This window comes from Dermochelys coriacea, chromosome 1 (genome assembly GCF_009764565.3).
Source record: "Dermochelys coriacea isolate rDerCor1 chromosome 1, rDerCor1.pri.v4, whole genome shotgun sequence".
Classification (NCBI taxonomy): Eukaryota; Metazoa; Chordata; order Testudines; family Dermochelyidae; genus Dermochelys; species Dermochelys coriacea.
Window position 1 is genome coordinate 182,329,612 of NC_050068.2, and position 26,571 is coordinate 182,356,182.

A 26,571-nucleotide genomic window follows, 5' to 3' on the forward strand; every position below is an offset into this window, starting at 1 on the left:
TCCTACTGTATTTTCCACTGCATGCATGTGATGAAATGGGCTTTAGCCGATGAAAGCTTATGCTCAAATAAATGTGTTAGTCTCTAAGGTGCCACAGGTACTCCTTGTTCTTTCTGCTGATACAGACCAACATGGCTACCACTCTGAAACCTAAAAGTTTTGTGTTAGTCTTCATTGCAGAGGATGCAAGGGAAATTGTCACACCTGAGCCATTCTTTTAGGTTACAAATCTGAGGAACTGTCCCAGATTGAGGTGTCAGTAGTAGAGGTTTTGAAACAAATTGATAAATTAAATAGTAATGTCACCAGGACCAGATGGTATTTACACAACTGTTCCAAAGGACATCTGATATGAAATTGCAGACCTACTAACTAAGACATGTAACCTATCATTTGAATCAGCTGCTGTACCAGGTGACTGGGGAGGGTAGCTAATGTAATGCCATTTTTAAAGAAAAAAAAAAGGCTCCAGAGGTGATCCTGGCAATTACAGGTTGGTAAGCTTAACTACAGTACCAGGCAAATTGGTTGAAACAATAGTAAAGAACAGAATTATCAGACACATAGATGAACACAATTTGTTGGGGAAGAGTCTTTTGTAAGCTTTTGTAAAGGAAAAACATCCCTCATCAATGTATTAGAATTCTTTGAGGGGGGTATAATGATGCTGGTTCTGGCGGGACCCAACTAGAGTGCCAGTTCAGGACAAATTGCTTAACGCAGGGCAGTTACAGCCCAAGGCTGGGGTTTCTATGCACACCAAGGCAAACCAAACCAGCCAAACAGAGAAGACTTTGGTTTTACCTCACTGGCTAACCACAAGTCACACAAGCAATTCCCTGAGACACTCCAGTTTCCTAGTATCACCACCAGTGCTACTCATTATGGGGACCAATGGTTATGAAAACCAATACCCCAGTAAAAGGAAAAGGTTCTCTCGATCCCAAAGGACCAAGCTCCAGACCCAGGTCAATATACAAATCAGATCTTACCCACAAATCACGCTGCTACCAATCCTTTAGAATCTAAAATCTAAAGATTTATTCATAAAAGGAAAAAGATATAGATGAGAGCTAGAATTGGTTAAATGGAATCAATTACATACAGTAATGGCAAAGTTCTTGGTTCAGGCTTGCAGCAGCGATAGAATAAACTGCAGGTTCAAATCAAGTCTCTGGAGTACATCCACAGCTGGGATGGGTCATTCAGTCCTTCTTTCAAAGCTTCAGTGTAGCAAAGTTCCTCCAGAGGTAAGAAGCAGGATTGAAGACAAGATGGAGGAGCTGCAGCAGCTTTTTATATTCTCTTGCCATGTGGTCTTTCTTTCTTTGTTCCAAAGACAATCTGTCCATCACATGGCCTGGAAAAACCTCAGTTCTGTCCATAGGCATGTCCCTGCATACCTTGCTGAGTCACCCGCCATGTCTGCCTTCTCTCAATGGGTCAATTGTGTAGCTGATGGTCCTTAATGGGCTAGGCAGAGCTGACACCAACTTGTCTGGGGTGTCACCCAGAAGCATAGCATAAGTTTGAAATATAGACAGTATAGAACCAATATTCATAACTTCAACTACAAAAATGATAAACACATATAGACAGCATAATCATAATCAGCAAACCATAACCTTATCTTAGACACCTTATTTGACCCCCTTTATATAAGATTTGGTGCCACTACAGGACCTTGGTTGCAACAATGATCTATATGGTCCCAGTTCAAGTCAATAACGTGACAGGGGGCCAACAAACATATGGAAAAGGGTGATCCATTGGATATTGTGTAGTTGGACTTTCACAAATCCTTTGACAGCATCACTCACCAAAGGCTCTTAAGCAAAATAAGCAGTCAAGGGATAAGCTGAAGGTCCTCTCATGAATCTCTAATCAGTTATATTGTAGGAAATCAAAGGTCAGTTTTCACAGTGGAGAGAAGTAAATAGTGGGGTTCCCCCCAGGATCTGGGCTGATTCAGTTCTTTTCAGCATATTCATAAATGATCTGGAAAAGGAGATTTCCAATAAGGTGGCCAAGTTTATAAAAGTAAAGTAATACAAAAGTACTTAAAATAGTTAAGTCCAAAGCTGACTGCAAAGAGTTAGAAAGAGATCTCATAAAATTGGGTGACTGAGCAACAGAATGGCAGATTATATTTAATGCTAATAAATGCAGAATAATGTACATTGGGATACATAATCCCAAGTAGACATACAAAATGATGGGGTCTAAATTAGCTATTACCTCTCAAGAAAGATCTTGGAGTCATTGTGGATAGTTCCCTGAAAACATTTGCTCAATGTACAGCAGCAATAAAATAAACTAAAAATGTTAGGAACCATCAAAACAGGGATAGATATTAAGACAGAAAATAGCATAATGCCACTATATAAATACATGGTACATTCTCAACTTGAATATGGCACGCAGTTCTGGTCACCCCATCACAAAAAAAAAAGGAAAAGTTTTAGAGAAGGGCAACAAAATGGTGAGAAGCATAAAACAGCTTTCATATGAGCAGAGATTAAAAAGAGTGGGACTGTTCATTTTAGAAAAGAGACCACTAACTGGGGATATGATAAAAGTTCTATACAATCATGAATGGTGTGGAGAAAGAATAGAAAAGTGTTACTTACCCCTTCATATAACATGAGAACCAGGGACGTGCCAATGAAATTAATAGGCAGCAGATTTAAAACAGTGACAAGGAAGTACTTCACACAATGCATAACCTGTGGAATTCATTGCCAGGAGATGTTGTCATGGCCCAATATATAACGAGGTTCAGAAAAGAATTAGACAAGTTCATGGAGGATAGGTCCATCAATGGTTATTAGCCAAGATGGTCAGAGATGCAACACCAGTGTCCCTAAATCTCTGACTGCCAGAAGTTGGGATTAGATGACAGGGGATGAACCCCTTGATAATCACCCTGTTCTGCTTCTTCCCCCCTTAATCATCTGGCACTGGCCACTGTCAGAAGACAGGATACTGGGCTAGGTGGACCATTGGTGTAACCTAATATAACAATTCTTATGTTCTTAAGTTCAACAGTGCTTGGAATACAACAAGTAGGACAGCTAGATTGGCAACCAAATTGACAGTGCATCAAATGTACAGCCAATATTTCAGCAGGTTAAACAACGTGAATATTTCTGAATTTCATAGTAGCCATGTGTCTATTAGATTTGAGCAGAATATAGTACCATTCCAGTTAAAAGCCAGACTGTTTAATATGCAAGACATGTTACCAGTTAGAAATATCTGGTGATTTCTTCTGGCCTTAATCTCTATGACTGTGACATGGCAGTATAGTCACTATGAAGGGACTATGTAAATAAATGGAAGAAAAAAAAAATAAGGGGTGGCTTACAGGAAACTTAAGTCCTACATTTCTAATTGTTGGACATATGAACAAAAACCACACCACTTCCTTAAGATCTTCAGGATATGAATTCCATTTAAACTTCAAAAAAAACCTTCTTGTTCAATATTTCTCATAGAATACAAAACAAAATTAAGTAATATTGTAAAAACAAACTCTCTCTTCCATATGTAGAAAGGAACTGTTACAAACAACAAATATAGTATGTAGTGTTTGAGGAACCTCTTCAACCATGAACAAGTTAACCCTTCTCTGTTTTCACTTTGAATAGGCAGCAGCTATCCTGTAAATCACCCACAAATATATCTTTTAAAATTATGGAATGAAGCACAGAGATTTTCAATTTAGTTTTCCTTTTAACGTGAAATACTGGAGATGAAAGAAACTAGAGAATTTAGTTAGGAGATTGTATCACTTACGTAGGGGTAAGTGCTGATTCTGACTGTTTTTGTGTGATTTAGTAGGTGTGCTAGAGTTCTTGCTGAAAGCGGAAAAATGAAACACTGTGTGAAATAATTCTAGAGCCATCACATTTTTTGTGGTTTCCTCTTAGATTGCTTTCTGCTTCTGCTGTACGTAATACTTTCACAATGTTTTGGTTGATTTGACCCTTTTGATACTATAGCATGATGTAATAATAACAATACATTTCTTTCATGAGGACATGGCAAAACTGTGGTATCTTTACAGACCAGTTGTTAAATCTCAGTTAATGAAAGTCTGCTTGTTGTTCTGTAGCTTAGCTTCTTCATCAAGCATTCTAGTTACTTCTCCTCATTATTAGAATTATGCCTTTCAGCTATGGAAACTAAAAACATTAATATACGATTTAGGCAACAAGAATATTAAACGGGTGTATGAAAGAAATACTGTCTAGGCTAAAGAGAAAATATGAAATTAGCCTTTTAAGACTGAATATCCTGCTTCAAATGCATTATCAAACAGCACTTTTATATCAATCTTGGGGATACATTTGCAATGCAAGAAATTCTGCACGTTTCTCGTTAGTATTAATGACAGTATCAAACCTAAAATTGCATGCAGCTTTTTGAAATTCAGCTATCAGACTATCGGGCCTTTCAATGACAAGCTAAACATAATCTTTATGGCCAGAATAGCAGGATTTATTTAATCTTTAGAGCTTCACTGTACAATAATAGTTTAACCACTACTGTTAAGATTACTGACTTATTACCCACAGCACCTCTGAGGCTAGGCCCAAAAAGTCAACAAAACCATAAATACCCACATCTGAATAAGGAGAGTATATGTGAATATTCTTCTTGGGTAAAAAGCTCTGAAAGGACATATGTCCATAAATAATATTTCAGCATCTGGCAATGATCAATTTATGACACTAAAATGATTTTTTGAAAGCACCTTTGAATTTCTAGAAATTCTAGAAAAAAATCCCTAAACCCTTTAAATTTTCAAAGGTGAGATTTTCAAAACCACAATGTATTTGGCTAATTCTGCTCCTGCTGATATTAATGGTAAAATTTCCATTAACTTCAATAGAAGCAGTTAGGCCAGTGCTGAGAACCTTTTTGAACATTTCGCCCCCAGCACACAGCTCGTCAAACCTCACTCTCAGAAGTATTCATAGTTATCTTCTTTCAGGTTTTTAGTATGACATACAAAGCATTCTGTTAATTATTATTTAGATTGGTTATATTCCAGTAGCACCCACAACATGTTAAGTATTTTCCAAACACAAAGGAAGACACTGTCTTTGCCATAAGGGCTCACTAGTTAGAAGGCACAAATAGAAGGGGACCGGCAGAATGTATAAGGCATTCTACATACCAACAGAGTGAGGAGAACGATGGTTGGAAAACATTTTGTGAGCTCATTTCATTCATTCATTCATTCATTCATTCATTCATTCAGGCTGTCATTTTCAAAGGACCCCAGGAAAGTTAGTAGCCAATCTCCTATTGAAAGTCAATAGGAATTGGGGGCCCCTTTGAAAAGCTTAGACTTAATGGTTTGAAATAGATTATGGGGCCAAGTTTGATAAGGGGAAGACAGGACAGGCTGAATTAATAAAAGTAAAGCAATAGAAAAGAGAGGAGGACACTGTGGGGAGAGGAAGAAAAAAGGTACAGAGAGAGAAAGGAAGGAGGAAAATTAAGAGGAAAAGATAGAGAGGAATAAGGGATTCAGGGAGAGTAAGGATAGCAAAGATGCTACTGTGAGGAAAAAAGGGAAGTTGGAACAAACTGCAAATCACTGGAGAAGGAAGACTGACTGAAGTTCAAGATTAAGAAAGCAGAGTCTGATGGCCTAACTGTATTCCAGGGGTTATGAAGGGGGTAAGCTATTGCCAGTGAAAGAGGAAGCTCTTCCTGTGCCAACAGAGAAAAGGACAGAGAGGAAGAGCTTCCGCTTTCATTGTTCTTTAATTATGATCAGGTGCAAGGATCAGAGCAGACAGCGTCCGGGTATGAGGAATGATGGAGAACTGTGTTTTTTGGTGGGCAATGAGAAATGAGGGTGGTCGTTTAATCTACAAGAAGAGCAAGGGTGTTATGCAACACCAATTTTTATTTACTGTTTGGATTCTGGTAGTGTGCCCGATGTACTAGCTGTCTTCCAAACATATAATAAGATGCACTGCCTGGCCCAGATAGCTCATAGTGTGAAAAGAAAAGCAACATATGGCAGGTGAGTGGGGGGAGAGATAAAACATCCCATTTTTATTTTAAATAAGTATCAATTATCCCAATTGAACCTATCTGCTGTTAACTGTCAATTTCATGTACACATCCCGGCAGAATCATATCCATAAAGACGATGGGGAGTCACCTCAATGCCTTGCTCAGGGAAAGATGTTCCAAGATGAAGGGGTGACAGAACTCATGGAGGGGTGGGAACAGATGACCATCCCCCCTCCAGCAACCTTTAGGTGTATGTGTGGTGCCTTTTCAAGCCAAGAGGTATAACTGAAGGTGGCACTACCAGTGACCTGTGCCTTTCATCCCAACTCCACCACTGTTCAACATTTGACTCCACTATTTTGACAAAGGAGGAGTGTGGAGAAAGCACCGAAAGAGTTATTGGAGAGGTAGAAACTTGGTTAGAACATCATCGACACAGAAGGAATGATGGGGTGGAGCAGTGTGGTAAAGGACAGAACCAAATAAGTAGATTCTCAGTGTCAAGATAAGTCTACACTACAGACACTACAGCAGCACAGATATGGCACTGCAGCTATGCCGCTGAAGCACTGTAGTGTAGACACCTGCTACAATGGCAGAAGTGTTTTTTTCTGCAGTAGCTGTAGTTAATCCAACTCATCTAGAGGCGGTAGCTAATTCAACCAAATAATTCTTCCATATACCTAGTGGTGTCCATACAGAGCTTAGGTTGGTTTAACTATGTTTTTTAGGGGTGTGAATTTTTCACCACTTTTGAGTGACATAGCTAGATCAACCTACATTGTAGGTATCACCCAGATCTCCGAGCTCTGAAGGGCCTTGAAAATGAGAAAAAGTAGCTTGAATTTGATGCAGTGGAAAATGGGAAGCCAGTGGATGGATTCAAAGAATGGTAGTGATGTTGTGAAAGAGATAAGAAAGAAAAATATTAGCACAATTTGTATTTTGTGTGGACTTGAGAAGGGCAATATTGGTGCCAGAAACAGACAAAGGAAGATGAGAAGGACTTGGCTGTGAGTTGCAGCTGTGTGAGAAAAGAGACTGGATTTGAGAAATGATACAGAGGAAGAAGTGACAAGATTTGAAAATATCCTAGAGTTCAAGGAAAGTGAGGAGGCGGCGGCAAGGTGGACCCTACATTTTTACAGTGACAGGGAAGATGGTGATAGTGTCAAAGGTGAAAGAAAATGCAGGAAGTTGTGAGAGTTTGTAAGGAAAGAGATAGTGTTCAGCTTTGTTCATGCGTAGTCTAAATTGATGGCAAGACATTCAGGTGGAGATGTTAAGACAGAACGGTTGAAAAATGGGATTAGATGGATGGAGATAAATCAAGTGGAACTGTAGGTTTAAAGATTGTACATTAGCTCCAGGATGCACTCAGAAGTCAGACTTCATAATGCTGTGTAGATAGATACAGTGCTTAAATAATTAATTATTATGCTTCTCTCACAGCAATGTTGGCACAGGACAGATATTCATCTCTTCCATTCCTTTCTGTCATTAGCTGTTGCTTCAATCTGCTCTATGGTGTTCTGATAGACTGTTTACCCTCCCTGGTAAGAGTTCTTCTTAAGGCTTTATTTGGGCACCTTTATTTCCTCACACCAAATAGTTTTCTGTGGGAGTCTGTGTTGGCATGCAGAGTACATACCTCAAATATGTCCAACATGTCCTTCTAGTTCTAGTGGAGACAAGCTGCTGGTTGGTGATTTCTCAACTTTCTTTGGTGATGATCAAATTTCTCCATTTCATAGGCACTTATTTCCATAGGCATCTAGTTTTCTGTCTAACATTTTAATAAATCTCCAGTTCTTGAAGCCATATGTCAATATGTTTGAGTTGAAAATTCTCAGTTTTGGCTCACATAATGCTTGCTGTGTTATCATGCTTTCTTTGACTTCTTGGCATAATGCTAAGAATACTACAGCATTCTCTACAGGCAATAACCCGCCCTTGCCTTTTGAGTTGCACATTTTTTTTTCTGTTAAAAGAGTCTATTCTTTAAGCTATGGATGAATGTGAGGACGGGCAGAACAAAACAAAAACATCACCCTACTGAGTTCATTAGCCATTTCTCATTCTTGAGTGGCAGCCATTTAGAAGGTCATGTAGAGGTAGAGCAGGACAGATACACTTGATTCACTGTATAACCAATGCATTTACTTATTGTAAAATTCTGCCACTAAAAGCTTTCACTTGTCCAGATGTTTTATGTACTACTGGAATGACCCCTTCTGAGACCATGGACAGACAGGCACAATTTCAGAAAACTCCAAGACAACCATAAATTGCACAATGGGCCAAATCAGCCCTTGGTTGGCGCCACAATTGGGAACTGCAAAGGTAGTATAAAGGGACACTTACCTCAGTCCCATGGTGAGCAAAGCTCAGTTGGACCAGAGGATATGGCTGTAGAGGTGTATTCCAATATATATGATACAATTATGGCAGTTGTAATGAAAAAAATCAGAATCCCACTATCATAATAATGAATATTTATATTCTAATTGAAAACATAAGGTATTTATCATAAAAGTTAAATTTTATTAATTGATTTACGATACCCCAGTTTTCCTTCAATATAAAATTTACCTAGTCAAAATCACAAGTCAGTTATAGTGTATCAATCTTTCATCTGCAGAGCACTGATTCTTAATTTTCAGATTTTTAGTGCTTGCTCTGAGCCTATGCTCTTTTACTTTTCATTGTATATTGTTGTGAACTACCAAAGTTCAGCTCATAATTAGATTTTTCATTTTTAAACACATCCTTTACAAAATGATTGATTTCTCATTTACTTCCAGTCTTCACTAATGCTACCTGTTAACATTATAAACATATAAATTCTATGTTATAGTATTTACATAGACTTTATTATTGCATACCTGTGAACATTATTTCATTGACTGTAAGAAAAATGGACTACAGAGCAAAATTCTTAATCTTCAGGATTAAGTGAGAGCAAGTAATGCAATAGCAATCCAAACATTAGGAATCAATGTACTGATAATATACATAATGACAGTCAGATGATCCATTATGTGGATAGACAGAAGAACTCTATAAAGACACTTACAATGTCAGGAATATTTACAAATCAATAATTGATAAGTGGCTTTTTATGTTTCCAGTTAGAGTCTAAATAATATATGTTACCATACAACTTCCTGAACAGTTCAGGATTGATTTGAGCTGTATCCTTCCCATACAGTTGTACGGCTGCGAAACATGGACACTACGCCACTCAGACTGGATAATGCTGGAGGCTTTCCACACAAAATGTCAACGTTATATATTGGGCATAAAGTGGAATGACTTCATCTGTAATGCAAATGTTTATGGTTGCTTGGGTCTACAGACTACTGGGGCCATTGTCCGCAGGCGGACATGTCATTTTTCGGACATGTCACAAGGATGCAACAAGGAGTTCCAGCGAATGCCATTCTCCAGGTGGCTTGTAACATCTAGGATAAAATTCTACCAACCGAGTGGGGGAGGCAGCCCAGAGACAGACCCCTTATTGCATGGGGTTATCAAGCCTGTTCCAATGTTGGACTCTCAGGCTGCCAAGCATTTGTGGTTGTGCAGGAATGGACCAAATGGTGAATGATCACTAAGGTCGACTGTCTGGCTAAGGGTTGAAGAAAAGAAGACTATACAAGTTGGCAGAAATATGGAATGAACTTTGTTTCAACATAATTGCTGTACATTTATATACAAACAACTGAACAACATTTTAAAAAGTTCAACCCAAACTTTGAAACCACAATGTTAACTTTGGTTTTAATAGTCTCAGGAAGCCTAGGTTGTAACTTGTTTAGCATTGGGGAAAAAATGTACAGGAGTTCTGCTATGTTCCCAGAATCCCCTCCTACTCCGTGCAACAGCACAGCACTTTATCTGCTGTCTTTGAGACCTTCTGTGGCACCGGAGAAGCACTCAGATATGAAGTGGGAGTGAGGAAGTCAAGTTTCTTAGAACACTTTGTGTATCATTCCATAATGGTTCTATTTTTTTTCAGTGAAACACATATTGGGAGGCCATAGGGGAGAACAGACATGTTATTTGGGCTATGGTGACATCAGTAGTCAGAAGACTGTGATGTAAAGGAATTGAATAGTATCCCTTTAAATAGTTTGTGAGCCCTCCAGGGATTGTCTTTATCCTCAATCTCTATTTGTATATAGGGCTAGGCTAGGTCGATTGTGGATACATTTCTGTCACCTGCAAATTTTATCAGTGATAATTTTATGTTTTCTTCCTGGTCATGGATAAAATGTTAACTGATATAGGACCAAGAACCTATCCCTGTGGGACCCCACTGTAAACACACCCACTTTATGATGATTCTCCATTTACCATGAGATCTATTATTTAGCCATTTTTAATCCTTTGAATATGTGCCATGTTGATTAAAAAACTAGAATTCTATAAAAATTAAAATATCATGTAGTAATCAGTCAAATGCCTTAAAAAAGGCTAAGTATATTATGTCAACACTATTATCTTTATCTACTAAACTTTAAGCATATAAAAAAAAGTTATCAAAAAAGTAAGTCCATTTTCCCCAAACAGCCAGACATTTTAATCCTTTTATGTTTTTTCCTCTAAATAAGCAGTTAACTTTCCTAGTATTGAAGGCTACAGTTTCCTTTTCATTTTTTTAGACCTCACTATATTCCAGGATTAGGATTTCCATTTGTCATGCTTTTTGCTCTTTACACAACAAACATAAGATGAAGGAATCACACAGGCATGGCAGGGTCCAAATAACTGTTACTAACTATATACAACATGCAAGGCCTAGCTACACATACAGATAGATAGATAGATAGCCTTGTTCTGGCAGGGTTCTGGTGGCTTCTGAAATACAGAAGACAATGAAGGCCACTGGATGGCTCACGAACTATTTAGAGGGATACTACCCAGTTCCTATGCACTATGAACATTTATCTTCATGTGTTCAGTTTCATTAGACCAGGATGTGACTGTATTTGTTTCTATGGTTTGCTAGTGCCACGCCTGAGATTTGAATTTGCATGAAGAGTGCGCTGTGAGTAAGAGCTCGGGGCTGGGTGCAGGGTGGGGAGACTGCAGAACTGAGTGCAGGGGGAAGAACTCGGAGCTGGGTGTGGAGCAATATGGAGGGAAGAGTGGTGGGGCTGAATGTGGGGCAACAGGAGAAGAGTGTGTATGGCACTCAGGAGAAAGCATTCATCTGGGTGCAAAGGGACCATGAGAAAGCACAAGGATTGGGCATGAGGGAATTGTCGAATGAGAGCTCAGGGCACAATTCAAGGCAGTGAGGTACTGCTCTGGGCCTCCTCAGGAAAATTTAGATTGCCTCACTGAACACATGTAGAGGGTAATGGAACATTTATTTTGCCTACTCTGGCCCACTGAACCACAGCTATTTGCTCTTGACCATGAGAGATATTGGCATGATAATTTCATTCATTTTCAGTATGCTAAAATATATATACAAAGTTATATGAAAGAAATTGTGTTCCATTTTTCAAGAAAAGTAATACATAGCCACATAAATTTGCATGGGACTTTACAATACAGAAAAATAACTGGTTTGGGATAGGTACAAAGAAAGACTACTCAGGTGACTTAGACACTACGGTTGCCCTGCTATAACATGAGAAGGAGAATCCAATAATGCAGTCAGAGCTAACAATTTAGGGTTTTTTATGGTACTGCAATTACTTAATTATTAAATGAGTAAAACTCTATAGTGGGAAACCCTACAAAAATGTGTTAAAGTTGTTAGTACACAACCATGCATTCTCTTCCCCTTACCTTCTGGAATATGAACCTTGGAAAAAAATCTCAAGGAATACTCAGTTAAGTCCTCCCCAAAATCCCTTACAACAAAAACAACAACAAAAGAACCATACATTTAAAGACAACCAGGAAATGCAAAGTCCAGACAACACTTTCCACCCGAGACACCCAGACAACTTTATCTCATTGCCTTATGGAGCGCCAGCATACAGAGTCCAGATAGCACTGTGATACTTGGATATCACATTGCATCAGTCTGGAACTTGCCTTCCATATACTTTATCAGTCCAATGTATTTATTCTCTGCCAGGCAAAAGACTGCAAGTATTCCTGATTTTATACCAATTACAGACACAACTGAACTGAGAAATGTTCCATGCCTGTGAAAATTCAAGTGTCCAATACCTCCTGCACCACAAATTCTCAATTTTTTCCTAATATATAATGATTGAGTAGTTTGTTTGGTTGCTCCATAAAGCATGTGAGAGGCAGGTTTCAGACTTCTGATAGAAACTTTGTTTTACTCTTACACTGATAAAAAGTTACATTCATTCTGCTTTCCTTTATCTACTGCATTTGTTTATGGCTTTCTATTTCACACATGTAAAACAGCAGAACAAGTACATTATTCCAGATCTTGAAAAGATTACATGTCAATCAGTGACTAAAAATCGCCACACATGTAACCTAAAAATAATTTTCCAATTCTTTTTATTCCTGTTAAAAAGCTGGCAGTGAAAGAGATGCATACAGCAACGTCCAGTGGCTACAAACTTAGCATATCACCTATTGACCCTAGCCAGAAAGAGCTTTGTTTTGTTGCTGACATGGTAGAGAGGCTGTCTATGCACCACAGATTTCCCTAGGTTGCAGTAATGGACAGAATATGCACAAATGGGGAAATTCACCTCTGCACAGAAGACTAGCACAAAGTGTAGGCACCATTTATATCCCACACATTATTTAGGTGGGGCTTCAGTGATCTGTCCTCGCACTGGCCCATTACACAGGGATGAATTCCAGCCATAGAACTGTGGACCCTGATAATTAGTTAGGTGTGCTCTAGGAACTGGCATCTAGAGCTTAGGAGCTCTTTTCACATTGCCAGACATGCTGGTAAACAGTTTTTGCAGTTGATTCATTTTAAAAATAGCAATGATAAGTAATGTGTCCTATGTTCCCTTTGATTCAAAAATAAGCAACATCACAAAAGCAAACCTCATTTATTTCTCTCCTCCTTTCCTTTCTGCGAATGTACTAAATTAATGACAGATTCACATAGGGATGATTTGTAATTAAATTAAATTCAGCAACAAAAAGTGTGTAAAATGCATTTAATCCAAAACAATAAACAAGTACATGATTAATTGCTTGCAATGTGCCTAGCTTTGATGTGTGAAAATAAAGATGATGCAGCAGCTGAGTGCCTTTGAATCAATTCAACATCCACCTGGTAAAAAGCTCATCATTTACTGCAGACTTAGCCAGCTTCCATGAAAGAATTTCCCAGATCTCTGGTGGAAATTCATCAGAATAGACATACTTTATATGGTGCTCCTCTCCCACCACCATGTAGGACGATTCCCAGAGTAATTAGAGGAACAATAAAAAAAACCCCAACTATCTATAAATCAAATAATATGGCAGGAAAAAAACATTTTACTGAAACGTAATTGTACATTTTGTGTGCATGCTTGCATAACAGAGCAAAATAAATCAGCATTTAGCTATTAAGATTTCTCTTTTGTCCTAATTATCTGTGTATTGAGAGATTATATCCATACAAAATGAAACAAAGAAGATGCCACACAAAGAGTCATAAGTAATGGCACCTAATCCCATTATTTGGTATTGTGCACCACATCCCTTAGCACCATGCCCTACCACAGTGTAAAACAGTAACATCCATTATGTATACAAAATGAACACAATGAGGACAAAGAATAAACTTTAGTTGTAAAAAAACAAAAACAACAAACCCAACCTTGCCTTCTGTAAATATCAGCCTACAATATATTGGCCTATATGTGTTTCAGATTTATAAGATATGCTGTTTTACATCCTCTCCTAAAGTGATATATACAGACTGAAATAGTTGTTTTAGAAGAGAATTGACTCAATTTCAGTGGTAACTTAGAATAGTTAGAAACATTCTTTAGGATCAAAGCAACATAGCCCTGATCCACAGACCATAGAGGCCAATGGAATAACAATTTATATAGGAATTCAGTGGGAAACAGATGAGGCATTTTCTATACAGAAGATATATTCAGTACCATCCTGTTTTTCCAACATGTTCTGGAGACATCCAAAATCTCATTCAAATGTGAAAGGAAGCAACCCATTGCTGATAAGCAATATAACAGAATTTGATTAGATAGAAGTTGAAAGAACAAGTTTACACTGTAATTTTAAAATGTTTATCTTTTTATCTGTATATGCACATACAGTTATATTATCCACACACACACAACATAACAAGTAAATATAAACACACATATACCCACACATCCTACATGTCACACTCCAGAAATATTCCTCTCTTCAATGGCTGATGTATGCTTCACCTCCCACTTTTCTGATGCTCTAGTTAGATATATATTTAAAGGTTGGTGGGAAAAGAATGAAGGATTACAAAACACTCAGCAACCAGTACCTCCTGGTTTTGTTTTCCTCTAGTAACTAGTTTACTAACAGTTTAATAGCAAGAGGACAATCATGGCTTGAGCAGCACCAGCAATCCAGTGCAACACCAAGTGGCTCAGGCGGTATTAGTGCTCAGAAATCTTTCTTTTATAATTATTATACACAAACTCACATATACACAGAAGTAGGTCTGATGTTTGCATAAGCACTTGGCTGGAGGTGAAAATACCAGCAGAGAGAGAGAGAGAGAGAGAGCGCGCAGAATACAGACAGTAATGATAACTGCATGGCAACTGACAAAAAGTAGCATTTTATTATTGAATGGAAGAAGAAAAGCTCAGCCAAATGTAGGTAGATAAATTATATTATGACCAAGAGCAACTGATGTTGCTAATAACTGCTTTAGTTCCTAGGAAATGAATGCAGCCATTCTCCCATCATATGACCACTTGAGTTTCACACTGTGCTCTGCAGCAAGCTTTACAATAGGGAGCATTCTATACAAACCCTTGTGAGTTGTCATTGATTTTTCAAATGTTCTGTACTCAGCAATTCAAACAGGTGTCTGTCTTTTCAAACTATAAGTGGGTCTAGTCTGTCAAATATGCCTCTGAAGATAAAAGCATTTGTAAATGTGTAGGCATCTGTAAATGCAAAAGTTGCTTTGCTATTTATGCAGCCTTTACAAAGCTCATATACCAAGCCTGTTCCTGGAAACAAAGAAAATAATTCAAAATAGTTTAATTCACTAAACTGGGATTTCAAAATAAAGATTTCACAGATTCACACATAAGAAAATTACTTGTTTTAACAATACATTGGTCTTGCCCTACCACTATTTCTCTATTTTCTGAATCAATAAAGTGTTGCTACTGAGGTCCTGAAAAGAGCTAAGATCCTTTTCCAGTATGTACAGTACATACAGAAAGCAGCATGCTGCTACAACTAGTGCAAATTTTACACACACACAGCAACTCAGTTTAAATCAGTGGAGTTACCAGAAGATGGTTCCAAAACTAGTGTAAAAAGAAGAGAATCAACCTGTCAATCTTTACAAGGATGCATGTAAACAGGGTTTATTCCCATTAAACTGGCAGGCTCAGTCCTACCTAAATGCGGACTAAATAGGTTGATTACCTATGTGCTGGATGTTTGGCTCCAGAGTGACACAAAGAGGCCAGAAAGCCAGCATAGCTGGCCATCTGGGAATTCTGTCATCTTGGGCAAATCTCTGGGCAATGTAGAGCTAGCATATCTGGCTTCCTTTTGCAAATTCCAGTGCAGGGGTGTGTCACAGGCATGCCTGAGGAGAGAGAATATGGCTGGAATTCTGCTGCATCATGGCGGGTACAAGAGCCCTGAATCTTCTAACTTAGGCCAGAGGTGGCCCCCCGTATTAGAAAGTCATAAGGATGTTACAGTCTTCTTTGCTTCCCTATAAATCATGTGTTGACTGAAGCCCTGAAGAGTGGGGCCCATATCTGTAATAGCTGCATATTCTACATGCTTTCATCTGAAAAAGCTAATATTAAAATTTCCCTGCCCTACAAAACAGCAGTTGTACTAACAGGGTGGGTAAATTATTATGCAAATGAAGATTCAGTGCAAACAAATAGAACCCCTTAATGAAAAACAAGCTTTACTCTGTTTATGCCAAAGCTAGTATTGAATATTTGATTTCTCCAATCCCATCTACAATAATATTAATTGTATCCAAATCCTACCTATAATAATAATTCTATCAATAACCATATTATATGAAATTTGGGGATTCTGAATGCTAGCAAATACAGGCAGCCTCCTAGAGTTATAAGGAGTTGGAGGAAGAGGCCATGTCACTTAAAAGGCAATTTAGCTAGATTTGAAATAGGGTCTCACATTTTCCCAGCTGGTGTGACCTCATTATTGCATTAAAATACCTGTGTCTGACACACACACAGACAGTGAAGTAAAACAATTGGTAATAAATGTTTCTGCATACAAAAAAGGATTCAAATTCCATCACAAAATATTTTGATCCATTTACCACCGGGTGTGTAGGATTCCAGTGTATTGCTCTCCTTTCCAAATTTCTTCCAATAAATGTTCATATTGGTAGCTGGGTGACTTTAAAACATTTTGAAAACTTCAAAAACAGGCTTCAGCATGAAAAGACTATCAGGGTCTGCTTCTGTCTAACTGTATCAAAATAACTGGATACAAACAGAAGAACTCTTTAAACACTTCCCAAGTTTCCTGTGCTGCTGAATTGCTTTCAGATTTTCTGCTGGAAGATACAGAAGTCTATCGTTTTCATACACTCTGCTCGGATAGTTAGGGCTACTACATTAGAAAATATACCATGAAAAAGAAGCTGCCTATCAAGAATATACTCAGGTGTGTATAAAGAGCTGAAGAGCTTCCTTCCATACTGAAAATAGTCCACCTTGTTACTGGTGGTCTCGCTCACAAGTATTCAACTATGCTGAACTAAAACACTATCAGACTGAAAATTTAAGTCCCATACCACTCCCACTGAAATCAATAGGACTTTCCCCCTAATTTTAATGGAGCAGAATTAGGACCTTATATTTACTGCTGCTTGTACAGTGCACACTTACCGTTTGAAAGATTTTGGGCCCAGTTGTCCCGTGCAATAGGGAAGCTTTATATAATTATGGTGGTATGAAGTATTCTTCACACTCCTGTCTTTACCATATCCTTGTTGCTAGCCTATGGGTGTGGTGGGGTCTCCCTTACACCCCAATGATCCCTGTTTGCTTGAGTGGCACCTGGGAATGCCAGGTATTGGTCCAGTGTGCAAGCAAACCCACGATTAATACAAATATACCTTAAAGCCCCTTTGTTCACACACCCTCTCCCTCTCCCCTAAAGGTACAACCATTGCTCCTCTACCACGGGTCATGATCTCGGCCTCTATCATTCTCAAAGCTATTCTCAATATTTAAAATAGAGAAGTCTGTAAAAAGTTGAAGAATCTTTCAATCTATGTAGTTCAATATACAGCTACTGACCTTCAGACCCTACAGGGTCACAAAGACATTAGTGTTTCTATATTTAAAATACAATGAACAATTATCTTAAATGAGAATCCAGAGAACATCTGATTTTTATTTAATGACATACTGAAGTAAGGGACTGAAGTTAGGCTTGTAACATATTACAAAGGTCAGGGCATTTAGAATTATTATTCTGGTTCCCACAGAAGCTTTAACTCTGTACCCTTGTGTGTATGTATTAAAACAAGATCTTCCATTACATGATCACATACATCATTTAAGGGGAAAACAAACTTCTGTCTATTGTGTGCATCTATAGCTGGGAGTAGGGGACGGAATGTCGTTCCTTACTGTACTGCTATTTATTGTGTGACATTGGCCTGCATTGTTTAATCTTGTAAAGAAATACCCTGTTTTCTAGTCCCTCAGAAATGTGCTGCTTTTCCCTTAGTATCAATTTCCTACTGAAATAAAGGGGAAACTTGAGGAGACAATAGAAGATAAATTACATGGTTTCCACATCTATAGAGCATTTAGAAGAGATAAAATGCTGTTACTCCTTCAGACAACGGGTGCTTCAATCTACTCATGATATAAAATATTGTGCTGTCCAACATCTGAAGAATAGTTCCACATACCTTGTCATCCCAACCTACATTGCTCCCCGTACTACAGAGGTTGCTCAATAGTTAGTTCTTTCTCCAATCAGAATAATTTCTCCATGATAGTATAATTAATGGGGTCGTTCAGTGTCAAAGTGCATCAAACCCCCAAGGGCATGCCAGGCAAGAACTATAAAGACTCTGAGGCAAGCCCTAAAAGAGTTTCAACAGCTAGGCCTCGTAGGTGCAAGTCCTGGTAGGCCCCAGTAACTGCTCAGACACATAGCTAAGTAAAAAGGCATTTTAGTAAAGCTGGCAGGAAAAGGAAACTTGCAAATACCCTAGGTTACAGGGGTTTAAACAGCTACAGTTTAAAGTGAGCAATTGTGGTTCCTGGGTGGGGCCCCTTGGGCCAATCAGTCTCTCCTTTGGAGCTGTTCCATTGTGCCTAAATAATTAAAGAAAGAGTCATACAGAGAGAGAGAGAAACAAAACACAAATTTGAGTAGAGTCATGAGAATGAGAATGACTCTGTAGCTTGATGGTTAAAGCATTCACCCAGGGCATGGGAGACCCAGGATACAGTCCCCCCGCTCCAATGACTTTTCCAGAGGCAACAGCTTCAACCGGAAAGACAGAGTGAGCCCTGCATCAGGATGCCCCATATTCCCATGGTTACAGCACTCACCTGAAAGGTGGTGGAGCTGTTGTTCAACCCTCTTCTCACGCTCAGCTAGAGGGAGGACTTGAACCAGGTGTCTCCCACATCCCAGGGGGTACGCCAGCCACTGGGCTCCTCCCCACCCCTGCCAGCCCTGGCTTCTTGGAAAAATGGCTTAAGCACCTAATTCTAAAGAGTGGTTCCTGGCTGTGAATCCCTAGGAGAGATAGGTACCTCCCTGCAAACCAGGGTGGGGCTTAGCACATAGCCCTCTGATCAGTATCTCCATCGGCTAGCACAGGGAACTCTCTGCCTATAATACTGGGGTTTTTTTTGTGAATCACATTCCAAGGCAATTCTCTCTCTCTATTCATTGTGTAGGAAGCCTCAACACGTAACTCATGCTTTATGAAGCACCATGTGCCCCCATGATTTTCTAGGTGCCTAACTCCTTTTGTGACTCCAGGCCTATTTAATAATGGAGTTGCAGAAACTTAAGTCCTACCAGCAATATGTAGCAATACAGGAGGAGTTGTCCTCAGAGGAAACAAGCTATTAATTTGTCAAGTCCTCAATGCTCATACAGAAAACAGAAGGAAAGGACTAATGCCAATATAGCAAGAACTAGTTATCTAGAAGCCTCCGCCAACTTTAGAATTATCTTTATAGTTTGCAGTTTCTGGAATACTACTTTTGTCAGACATCTGCTAGGAAAAACAAAACAAAACAAAATATACATAAAGAACACCATAAAGCCAACTCATATATGGGGAACTTTTAGCAAATAAACATTACCCATATCAAAGACTCGGGCTGGATGGCATCACAGTCCAGATTCTCAAAGTTTAGGCTCCTGATTTCCACTGATTTCACATGATTGGGCCCATATAAATATGGGCATCAATCAGTAGTCTAGGTTATACTAATCAGAAAAAATAATAGTTTTTCTTTTAAGGCCAAGGAATCTCTCTCCTCTTAAGGAAGATGAAAGGCCAGTTTTAATGGTCCATCCTTGGAAGCTAATGAAACTTCTTGGGTTCAGAGCACTCTGAAGAATAATGCTGTTCCCTGAGAGCTGACCACTCCAATGATGGTCTGGTGGGGCTTACATATTGTCCTTGACTATGGGTATAATAGCTCTCCTAAATACTCTCTTTCTCAGCTTGATCCTTGAACATCACCATACTGTTCAGATGACCTGAAGGAGATAAAATGGGAGGATCTGCTAGAGCTCTGGAGCTGGAAGCTGTAACTGGTCTCCCTTATTTTCAAAAAAAACTTATGCCTTGGCCTTGTAGGAGGTGTCTTTACCACCAATACAGCATCTACAAAGTTCCAGTTAGTGAAACCATTTCATATGATGAATAAAAGTGGTTCTGCATCTGTTGACAGGGATGATTTTCCCAGTGTCAGGAATTATTCAACTTTTGTGGATAAGACCTCTCAGATTTGGCCTGAGTCATCTCTTTAGAGGCATAGCCATGTCCTCTATGGGAAAAATGCTGAGGATTCTTTGAGTTTTAGCTGGTTACTTGCTGATGTTCTCAGATTGTAACACCATGCCCCTCGTTACTGGTGCAGGCAAGGGAAGGGGTGTTGCTGAGCCACTAGTGGAGTTGATTGTTAACAAATCCCTATGTGAGGGCAAGATTCCAGACCTCCCTTAAGACCCCTTCTCAAGATACCATCTCTTCATTCTGATGTTTCCAATTATTGACATATCAAAATGCTCAGACCAAACAGTTGAGTAGCATAGTAGAAATAATGAGATTAGATTAGTTACATGTGTGGCAAGGCACCTCCTGCAATGCCTTGAATCATTAGGTCTCTTTGGCCTCACTGAGGTTGGTCTTAGTCCTGTACAAAGATTGGTGGCTGTTTTGGTTTCTGCCAGTATTTTGTGAAGAAGGAACAAGCCAGATCAGAACTGACTGCTGAATGATTTTGTGGATAGTGAATTTCTGTAATGTGCTCTACCTGAAGTTATACCTTTACACTATTCAGAAATTATAAAACTAACCCAGAAGGATCGAGGCAGCTTATTAAAAGGTGATTCATGCAGAGAGCACATTACCCCAGTGTGCCATGATTACCAGCTGATTTCCAAGTAAAGTTTAAGGTGTTTGGGTTTTGACCTATGGAACGTAAGTGGTTTGGGTCCTGTGTACTGTAGACACTGCCTTTCTCCCCAGGCACTCAGGTACCATGGTGATGAGTACCAGATAAATTAGATACTGCAGCAGTTTCAATCAGTTTTTGTTGGCATCCTTTCATCTGCGAGAGATGGTGGGAATTGCAGCCTATGATGTAGATGGTTTGTAGTGTCTCATGTGACTAAATAGGCCAATCTGAGATTTGCATGATCTTTGGCAGTTATTGCAAATATGTGTCTTGGTTGGGAGCTGCTTACTTCCTATGGGCTCTTTTCTCCTCAAACTGTAGGAGCCAGCTCCTGTCATGGAGTTTGATACCTCGATGGAGACGATGGCGCCACTTGTTACGATCACTTGCCAATATTTCCGATTGGTCAGGATCAATTCTAAATTCCTTCATATCTCACTTGCATGTGTCTTTATAGTGAAGCTTGGGAAATCCTGTTGTTTTTGTTCTCTCTGATAGATCCCCGTGTAGCATGTCCTAGGGTAGGCATCCGTCTTCCAAACTACTTATATGGCCCAGCCAGTGCAGTCATCTATGCTTGAGCAGGGCTGTCACAGTTGGTGAATTTGCCATTTGAAGAACTCCTGCATTGATGACTTGATCTTGCCATTTGGTGTTGTGTATGCAGCGTAAACAACGTAGGTGGAAACTGTTCAACCTTTTCTCCTGATGAGCATATGTTGTCCATGTTTCCCCACCACACATGAGTGGTGAGGATGCAAGCTTTGTACATTAGCATTTTGGTCTTGATTGTAAGCTTTGAGTTGTTCCATCCTCTTTTAGTTAGTCTGCTGAAGGTGGTCTTTCCAATGTGAACATTTAGTTCTTCATCCAGTGAGAGTTTGGTGGTCACTGTAGAACCTAAATAGCTGAACTTTTGGGCTACTTCTAGCTGATTTGCACTTAAGGTAATTGAAGGCTCTTGTGGAACCCCCTGACCTAATACAACTGTTTTCTTGATGCTGATGGTGAAAGCAAATGCCTGACAGGTACTTGAAAGGCAGTCCATGATTTCTTGTCATAGATCTTCATTGTGGGCTATGAGGGCAGTATCATCAGCGAATAGAAGTTCCCTGATTAGCACCTTTTTTACTTTGGTCTTTGACTTAAATTGGCACAGGTCGAAGAGTTTCCCCATCTGATCTTGTGTGGAGATCCATTCCATCTTTCATGTCCTTAAACAAACAGTTCAAGAGTACTGAGAAGAAGATTCCAAAGAGTGTAGGGGCAAGAACACATCCTTGCTTCACTCTGCTTTTCATCTCTAATCTGTCTGAAGTGGACCCATCAAACTGCACAGTTGCTCTCATGTTGTTGTGGAATGAACATATAAGTTTGAACAGGGTTGGTTGACATCCTATCTTTTCTATTATTGCAAATAGACCTGCTTTATTGACTGTGTTGAATGCTTTGGTTAGATCCACAAAGTCGATGCAATGGTCGATATTGGCAGAGAAAATATCATGTCTATAGTTGATCTTCCAGCCCTGAATCCGCACTGTAATTCAGGGTAGACATGATTCGCCAGCTGTTGTAAGTGCACAAAGATGAATTTTGCAAAAGCTTTTCCTGCTACGCTTAGTAGCAAAGTTGTTGCAGTCTCCATTTTCACCTTTATTTTTATATAAAGTGAAGATGTTTGTGTTACACATCTCTTGTGGTACCTCATCCTCTTTCCAGCATTTAAGTAGAAGCTGATGAAGATATGGTAATAGGCTGTCTTTCCCACACTTGAGGATTTCCACTTGGATGCCATCTTTTCCAGGAGCCTTGCCACTTGCTAGCAAATCAATGGCCTTGCTTAGCTCTTCTACAGTGGACTCCACTTCTTGCTCTGGCATGACCTGTAGAATTTGTATTTTGTCCAGTGATTCACTGGTGATGTTTCTTTCTTGTGCGTATAACTCTGAATAGTGTTCAACCCAATGAGACAACTGCTTGCTTTTATCTGTAATGATTTCACCGCTATGCGATTTGAGAGGGGTTGTTGACAGTGGGACCTAGGGCTTTCTTCAGGCCATTATACATGACTTGAGGTTTCCTATGTCTGAGGCTGCCTGTATTGCTTCATGGAGCTTGACCCAGTAAGGATTTGCACTGCGTCTGCTTGCTCACTGTACCTTGGTTTTTGCATGTTGAAGTCTCACTTAGTGCTCTCTGGTTTTTTTTGTTGTGTTCCAGATAAGCTGTATTTGTAATATTGATGAGAGATAATAGTACCACTTCATATTTTTCAAACCAGTCCTTTTTTGATGGTCTCTTTCCCCCAAATGTAGCTAAAGCTGTTTCATGGATTGTTATTCTTAACTGTTCCCAAAATTCCCCCGCCTTCTCTGATAATGGCTTTCCATGCTTGCTAAGTTCAAAAGCCTGCACAAACTCCTGGCATTTCCTCTGGTTTTTGGTGTTAATAGCATTGATTTTGGGCTTGCTCCTAAATTTTGCTCTATGTATTTTCTTGGCTGTAATCTTCACTTTGTGGAGATCTTTTCCTGTAAAATATGAATTGGTAATGCATATTTGGTTTTGGGTGCAGAATTCAAGAAATTGTTGGCCATTCTCTTTCATCTTGCCAATGCCAAAATGTCCTAGGCAATCTGGCCATGACTTGTTACCTGCAAAACATCTTGCATTAAAGTCACTAAGGAGGAAAAGTTGCTTAGTTGATGGTATTCTTTTGATGACTTGATGCCAACAGCTGTAAAATGTATACTTCTCAGGGCTAGATTTGAGTGTTGGTGCATAGGCTCTAATGATGTTCACAGAATTGATGATCTTGAAGTTTAAGTGAGATGATGTGCTCTGACTTCCCAGTGGGTGTTTCTAGGAGCTTTACCCACTTGTTTCTCACAGCAAAACGGACATTGTGCAGATGATTTTCTTTGCTGATTTTATCTTGCAAAAAAGAAGGTGTTATTGACCTCTTGGATAGAACCAGCATCTGCAAGTCTTGTTTTCTGAAGTGCTGCAATGTCAACTTTGAGTTTGTACAGCTAACAGTCTATCAAAGCTGACTTCTGTATGCTGCTTGTGCATTGTAGGTTGTCATCATTGTAGGTTGTCATCAATCCCGGACACATGGTCCTGACATTACAGTTTCCAAGCCGGAAAGTTCTTGTTTTCTTTTTTGCCCTGTGCAAGGGTTCTATCTGCCATTCAACACAGTGATTCCTCCCACCATCGAAGGTGACCCGTGGCACCCTCCTCTATGCCATTCAAGTGAGAGCTTATAACCCATAACTGCCACCTTCCGTTTTCTCAAAAAGAAAAGGAGTACTTGTGGCACCTTAGAGACTAACAAATTTATTAGAGCATAAGCTTTCGTGAGCTACAGCTCACTTCATCGGATGCATTTGGTGGAAAAAAACAGAGGAAAGATTTATATACACACACACACAGAGAACATGAAACAATGGGTTTATCATACACACTGTAAAGAGAGTGATCACTTAAGATAAGCCATCACCAGCAGCAGGGGGGGGGAAGGAGGAAAACCTTTCATGGTGACAAGCAAGGTAGGCTAATTCCAGCAGATAACAAGAATATCAGAGGAACAGTGGGGGGTGGGGTGGGAGGGAGAAATACCATGGGGAAATAGTTTTACTTTGTGTAATGACTCATCCATTCCCAGTCTCTATTCAAGCCTAAGTTAATTGTATCCAGTTTGCAAATTAATTCCAATTCAGCAGTCTCTCGTTGGAGTCTGTTTTTGAAGCTTTTTTGTTGAAGTATAGCCACTCTTAGGTCTGTGATCGAGTGACCAGAGAGATTGAAGTGTTCTCCAACTGGTTTTTGAATGTTATAATTCTTGACGTCTGATTTGTCTCCATTCATTCTTTTACGTAGAGACTGTCCAGTTTGGCCAATGTACATGGCAGAGGGGCATTGCTGGCACATGATGGCATATATCACATTGGTAGTTGCGCAGGTGAACGAGCCTCTGATAGTGTGGCTGATGTGATTAGGCCCTATGATGGTATCCCCTGAATAGATATGTGGACAGAGTTGGCAACGGGCTTTGTTGCAAGGATAGGTTCCTGGGTTAGTGGTTCTGTTGTGTGGTGTGTGGTTGCTGGTGAGTATTTGCTTCAGGTTGGGGGGCTGTCTGTAAGCAAGGACTGGTCTGTCTCCCAAGATCTGTGAGAGTGATGGGTCGTCCTTCAGGGTAGGTTGCAGATCCTTGATGATGCGTTGGAGAGGTTTTAGTTGGGGGCTGAAGGTGATGGCTAGTGGCGTTCTGTTGTTTTCTTTGTTGGGCCTGTCCTGTAGTAGGTGACTTCTGGGTATTCTTCTGGCTCTGTCAATCTGTTTCTTCACTTCAGCAGGTGGGTATTGTAGTTGTAGAAATGCATGATAGAATAGAATGCATGATAGAAGCTCTTGAGGAATTCCACCATGATTTCAACAATTTCCATCCCACCATCAACCTCAGCCTGGACCAGTCCACACAAGAGATCCACTTCCTGGACACTACAGTGCTAATAAGCGATGGTCACATAAACACCACCCTATATCGGAAACCTACTGACCACTATTCCTACCTACATGCCTCTAGCTTTCATCCAGATCATACCACTCGATCCATTGTCTACAGCCAAGCGCTATGATATAACCGCATTTGCTCCAACCCCTCAGACAGAGACAAACACCTACAAGATTTCTATCATGCTTTCCTACAACTACAATACCCACCTGCTGAAGTGAAGAAACAGATTGACAGAGCCAGAAGAGTACCTAGAAGTCACCTACTACAGGACAGGCCCAACAAAGAAAAGAACAGAACGCCACTAGCCATCACCTTCAGCCCCCAACTAAAACCTCTCCAACGCATCATCAAGGATCTACAACCTATCCTGAAGGATGACCCATCACTCTCACAGATCTTGGGAGACAGGCCAGTCCTTGCTTACAGACAGCCCCCCAATCTGAAGCAAATACTCACCAGCAACCACACACCACACAACAGAACCACTAACCCAGGAACCTATCCTTGCAACAAAGCCCGTTGCCAACTCTGTCCACATATCTATTCAGGGGATACCATCATAGGGCCTAATCACATCAGCCACACTATCAGAGGCTCGTTCACCTGTGCATCTACCAATGTGATATATGCCATCGTGTGCCAGCAATGCCCCTCTGCCGTGTACATTGGCCAAACTGGACAGTCTCTACGTAAAAGAATGAATGGACACAAATCAGACGTCAAGAATTATAACATTCAAAAACCAGTTGGAGAACACTTCAATCTCTCTGGTCACTCGATCACAGACGTAAGAGTGGCTATCCTTCAACAAAAAAGCTTCAAAAACAGACTCCAACGAGAGACTGCTGAATTGGAATTAATTTGCAAACTGGATACAATTAACTTAGGCTTGAATAGAGACTGGGAATGGATGAGTCATTACACAAAGTAAAACTATTTCCCCATGGTATTTCTCCCTCCCACCCCACCCCCCACTGTTCCTCTGATATTCTTGTTAACTGCTGGAATTAGCCTACCTTGCTTGTCACCATGAAAGGTTTTCCTCCTTCCCCCCCCTGCTGCTGGTGATGGCTTATCTTAAGTGATCACTCTCCTTACAGTGTGTATGATAAACCCATTGTTTCATCTTCTGTGTGTGTGTGTGTGTGTGTGTGTGTGTGTGTGTGTGTGTGTGTGTGTGTGTGTGTG

At 39.8% G+C, this 26,571-nt stretch overlaps 1 long non-coding RNA gene across 1 annotated transcript; it reads left to right on the forward strand.

The window, feature by feature from the left end:
* LOC122457732 lies at window positions 1-26,214 on the forward strand. Its single transcript, XR_006277408.1, has 3 exons — window positions 1-106; window positions 21,634-21,640; window positions 26,169-26,214. It is a non-coding gene; the product is annotated as an uncharacterized LOC122457732 (long non-coding RNA).
* The last annotated feature ends 357 nt before the right edge of the window (window positions 26,215-26,571 follow it).